This window comes from Lolium rigidum, chromosome 7, assembly GCF_022539505.1.
Source record: "Lolium rigidum isolate FL_2022 chromosome 7, APGP_CSIRO_Lrig_0.1, whole genome shotgun sequence".
Lineage (NCBI taxonomy): Eukaryota > Viridiplantae > Streptophyta > Magnoliopsida > Poales > Poaceae > Lolium > Lolium rigidum.
In genome coordinates this window covers 340883520-340889499 of record NC_061514.1, presented here as the reverse complement: position 1 = coordinate 340889499, position 5980 = coordinate 340883520, and positions in this window count along the sequence as shown.

The window sequence follows — 5980 nt, the reverse complement described above, 5'->3', positions numbered from 1 at the left end:
AACAGTGAGGTTGTCAATCTCACCGGCTTGCTGTAACAAAGGATTAACTGTATTGTGTGGAAGATGATTGTTTTCAGAGAAAATAGAAGAAACAAGTATTGCAGCAGATTTGTATTTCAGTATTAAAAGAATGGACCGGGGTCCACAGTTCACTAGAGGTGTCTCTCCCATAAGATAAAAGCATGTTGGGTGAACAAATTACAGTCGGGCAATTGACAAATAGAGAGGGCATAACAATGCACATACATGACATGATAAGTATAGTGAGATTTAATTGGGCATGACGACAAAGTACATAGACCGCCATCCAACTGCATCTATGCCTAAAAAGTCCACCTTCAGGTTATCATCCGAACCCCTTCCGATATTAAGTTGCAAAGCAACAGACAATTGCATTAAGTATGGTGCGTAATGTAATCAACAACTACATCCTCGGACATAGCGCCAATGTTTTATCCCTAGTGGCAACAGAGACAACACAACCTTAGAACTTTCCGTCATCGTCCTGTGTCAATGCAGGCATGAACCCACTATCGAGCATAAATACTCCCTCTTGGAGTTAAAAGTAAAAACTTGGCCGGAGCCTCTACTAGTAACGGAGAGCATGCAAGATCATAAACAACACATATGAAATAACTTGATAATTAACATGACATGGTATTCTCTATCCATCGGATCCCGACAAACACAACATATAGAATTACGAGATAGATGATCTTGATCATGTTAGGCAGCTCACAAGATCCAACAATGAAGCACAATGAGGAGAAGACAACCATCTAGCTACTGCTATGGACCCATAGTCCAGGGGTGAACTACTCACTCATCACTCCGGAGGCGACCATGGCGGTGTAGAGTCCTCCGGGAGATGAATCCTGTAATATCCCAGGTTTAGAGGCAATAAAATGAGAGAACACCAAAGTGTGCATTGCATTCATGCATAGAAAATACGGGGAATTTTTGCGCTTTCAAATAAAACTTACCACAGATATCGAAGTTTCACTTGACTTGCTGGAATTGAAGTAGATCATCAAGTCAAGCGCTATAAACTTCACTCGTGATCTTTGTTAAAACCTTGTTTTGGGTAGAGATGATTTGATCTATGGATTAGATCAAATGGAATTATATTTACAACAACACATTCTTTAAGAATCAAACCCTAACTTATTAACACTTAAAAGCTAGCAACTACCTTTGTGTGTAAATTAATTCACTTCTAAACTTATTACCAAATAAGGTAAACCATAGGGTCTAAAGTGCATAAAAGCCACACATTCTTATTTAAATCATAACTTATTAAGTATATGGAATATCATAAAACTAAATCCATTTACATTACGATTTATAGTTCAAACTATTTGAATAAAACTACTCATGAGTATTTTGAAACTCATATGATCATGCCTTGGTGCAATCAAACACCAACTATTCAAAATTGAGGAATAACCTTCAACCTTGACTTTTTGACCAATATTATAATATAAATCCAATCAAATATGATATAGTGACTCATCCACAATAATAAAACCATCCACAAGATATTTAGTAACAAATGCCACTTGGCTATCCAAAAATAAATCATATGAGAGGATAATGATCTTGCCACATAGGATGAAAATATCTACATGACTTGCTTTCCAAGCTATGCCACCTCATGCTCAAAGGATTGCTATGGATGAGGGCATGACAACCAAGCACCTTACTCATCAAACAAAAACAAGAGTCACCCACCTATGTGTCATGACACTAGATCTTGCCCAAGCCTATAAAAGGAGCCACACCCTTCATCCATTTGCTCATCTACTACCATGATACATGGGAACAAACATATAGAGCCACTCCATATAAATTAGCTAGGATCAAGATGAAGAAGCTAGGAGGTGGAGGCATACCACAAGATGCAGGTTTATCAGATTTCCTGAAGAACAAGCTACAAAAGATACCAAGGTAGAATTCCTAGGCAAACCATATATTTAGAGGATCATATCATCATCTCCTGAGTAGGACCTTAGGCTATTAAAAGACATTTAGAAGTGAGAGAGAATATAGATGCTAACCATAGCCATGACTATCTTAGAGAATATTAGAGTAGTATTAAATCTTACTTGTTCAAACCAACCTTTAATCTTGGAGGTGAGAGCCATATCCTATTCATGATCACCACTAAAACCCTAGATTACATTTGAATTTCAATCCAAGTATCACTTGGGATTATAAGTAGAACCATGCCATGCCTCATGCCTATTTTATACTTCAATTAGTGAAGCATCACCAAAGCTATAAACCTTTCAAATAGAATTCACTCCACATAAAACATTAAGCCCTAACTTGTGCATCATGGATCACAAGTATAAACCAAGCCCTATATACTTAGACTAAATGCCATTAGTGAGTAGAGTAAAACCAATATCTAATTCTACTTTGACTTCCAATTACCTTGTTTAGTGAACCAAATGAAATAGTATTTTATAAAGTAGAACCACCAATTAAACAAGTGAGTTAACCATGATGAGCATAGGATTTATCTTAAATAATTCAAGCTAAAAGTTGCTAAGCAAGATTATTAAATATAGAGTTTATCCAACCATCTTCTTAAACCCTAAGAAACATCATTCACATAAAATCATAAACCAATTCCATTCTCTTTACTATTTGTTAAACACTAGCCATAATTAAATTGTATGTGAGTAATCTATGGTTAAGCATTAGGAAGATATAATATGTTCACTATACACATGATCTAAATTTCAAATCATTTAAAACAGATTTGATTCTTAAATTAAAAAGCAATTTAAATGAACCCTATAATTAACTACTTTGAATTTGGAACTGTGTCTCATAAGAACACAAAATAAATCAATTATATAATGGTTGTTTATAAACAAAACAATACAGTAAGTACCATTATCAAATTGTTTTAATATTCAAATAATTTATAACCTGCAAAACAAAACAGAATTCAAATTTGGATTCAAATAACAAAATAGAAAACAGAAATATGAAAACGGAAAAGAGAGGGAAAGCTTACCTTGTCCAGCACCGTAGCAGGCCACGCAGCCCATGGACAGCCCAGCCTTGGCCCAGCACCGCAGCCCAGACACCAACCCACCACCACTTACCGTTTCGCCACCGGCGAAAAACAAAAGGGGGCCGTCGTCTTCCTCCCCGGCGTTGACAGCCACGAAGGAGAGCGTTGGCCACGTCCTCGTCGTGGATAAGCTCGCTCCGGACGCCGCAGAAGATTCTAGAGTTCCACCCTATCATCCTTGCGTCCGAGTCTATCCATGAGCATCAAGATTCACGCCCATATGCACTTCACTGTCGCCATTGCATCTCATCCACTGCCGCCGGCGAGCCGACGAAACAGACCACCTCGAGCTCTATAAATAGTCAAGGAGAAGCGCCTCGCAACCCTAGTTCCGCACCACCTCTTCTCGCTCTCTCTCTAGTTCTCTAGCTCCCGTTTTCATCTGCGCCAGATCGCCGGTGTCGAGGAAGAAGCCATCGACGGAGGCCATCCCGGAGCCCATGGCGTGGCTCAGTCGACGCGCCTGGCCACGTAGAGCATCCTGGAGGAGTAGCACATCAAGGGGAGCCAGGGCGAGGAAGAATTTTGGCGTTCCTTTTCCCTCGGGTTCGCCGGGAAATCACCAATCACCGTCGTCTCCGTCGACCATCGCCGGATCCGACCACACCTTGAGCTTCAGGGTGAGTTTGCGCGTCTGTAGAGCCTACTCTCGCTTCCTAGCATGCATCGTAGCCCATTTTGCGTTTTGACCGAGCCGCGCCGCCGCAGACGAGTTCACCGGAGTAGCTCCGGCGACCTTTGGGTGGTGGCGTTCACGCTCGCGTGCTCAGCATCGAACCCTGGTTCGAACGTGCTAGGTTAGGTCGTCTCTGGGAGTCCCTAGCGTTGTTTCCGTAGCTCGCCGGAGCATCACCGGCGTTCTCTCCGGCGAGAACGACGTGGCACCGCCACCTCAGCCTCTGTTGACTGGTCGTTGCCCTCGTGGCAATTGACCTAGTCAACAGGCCCACCAGTCAGTGACTGTGGGTGTGTACCGCTTCGGTATGTTTAGTATTTTCCATTTACTTTAAAAAAACCAATAATTGCTGAAACTTTGCAAAATCATAGAAAATTCATTTCAACTCAGAAAAATATAAATAATATATCAAAATGCTCACAAAAATAAACTCTATTCAAATAAAATATAAAATAAAAATGTGTGTCAAAATAAAAATTCATTTATTTTTAACTTCTTTATTAATTATGCCATTTCAAATATTTAAAATACAATTTGAATTCAATAAATATTTAAGTTTAAAAATTAAATTTTAAATATTCAGTAACTAATTAAAATGTTAAGATTAATTTTCTTTATCATATTCTCATCAATTAAAATATTAGTGGTAATTCATAAACCCTAATTTGAAAATTCTAATTTTCTATAATAATAAATCAAGAAAATATTAAAAACCAATATTAATTTGGTAGCTTAAATATTGTGAACTCAAACATTTTTACTTAGCAAATTATTATTTCTAAAACCTAATCATAATTATAAAATCCTAACTCTGGAAATTAAACCCTAATAATATATGTCTTAATTTCTAAACCTTTTGAAATAATTAAATGCTAAGGCTAATATTAATTTTGTTAAAATTACTTAATCACATTAATTCTAGTATCAACTATTCTTTTAAGAATTGTATCATAATTTAGAAACCCTAATTTTAATATAAGTTAGAATCTGGATTCCATTATTTCATGTGATCATCTCAAATTGTTTCAATTCTAAAAACCCTAAAGATTTAACCATGTGATCATTCCACTTTAGTAGTAATTCTAAAACCCTAGTTATGTGTCACATGTGATCATGTAAGATTCATCTATACATATAGAACCTTGATAAGCAACAATTGAATGCATGCTTATGATCCACTAGCATAAAACCAAGTCACATGAGATTATCATTTCATGTCCCTATTTAAAACCTATATGACCCACTAGTGTCACCTAGGTATAAACCCTAACTTGTTTATTGAATTAGTACCATTGACCACTATCCTATAGATCATACCATTAGGATCAATCTCAACCATCAAAACCTAGTAGAACTATAATGATGAACCCTAGTATCAACCTTGTGTAGTAATTCACATTACATGCTCCTATCCAACTAAACCCTATTAAAGAAATTATAAACCATTTAGTTTAGAAGCAATTAGAGATCACTTAATGAAGCAGTTGTGAAACCATAGTAAACCTAATAACAAACCTATGGAACCATCTTAATAACCATCCTTTGATATGATGTATATGGGAAACCATAATAATAACCCTACCAATATTTGCTACATATAAACCCATTTCAAGTTAAGAACCAACTAGTTCCTATTAGTAAACTAAATAAACCCATTAGTAATCCCTAGAAGCCCATAGCTCCTATTCGTAGTAATTCTTGTTCTTATTTAACCTGTTCTTCGAAAGTTATTCTTTTGAAGTACAGATGTCAATCAAACCATAGAAGCCATAGTTCTTATTTGAAATACTTATTATTTCTTAATCAACATGTTCTTCAAAAGTTATTCTTTTAAAGTATAATACATATAATCCTCAACCATACATCATAGAACTTAAAAATTGACAACTCGTTCTTTACATATTGTTCCACCACTATTCTTTATGTGTATGATTGTTATGATGCATTATATCACTTGTTTATGCTATTAATATCACCAACCCTAATAAGAACCTTGTTTGAGAACCATCCTAAAAGTGCAACACACACTAAAGAAATCTTTACAACTCATTCATCCTAAATCATCGAGGTTAGGTTACGCTCGGGAAGATTGCATCTCATACTATGCATTATAGCATCTTTGCCAATTCTTTAAACATTGTCCTTACTCGGACAATGATGGTATTTCAGAATTTGGAGTTCTCACGTATCGAAGCTTTTGCCTCGCATAATCTTGC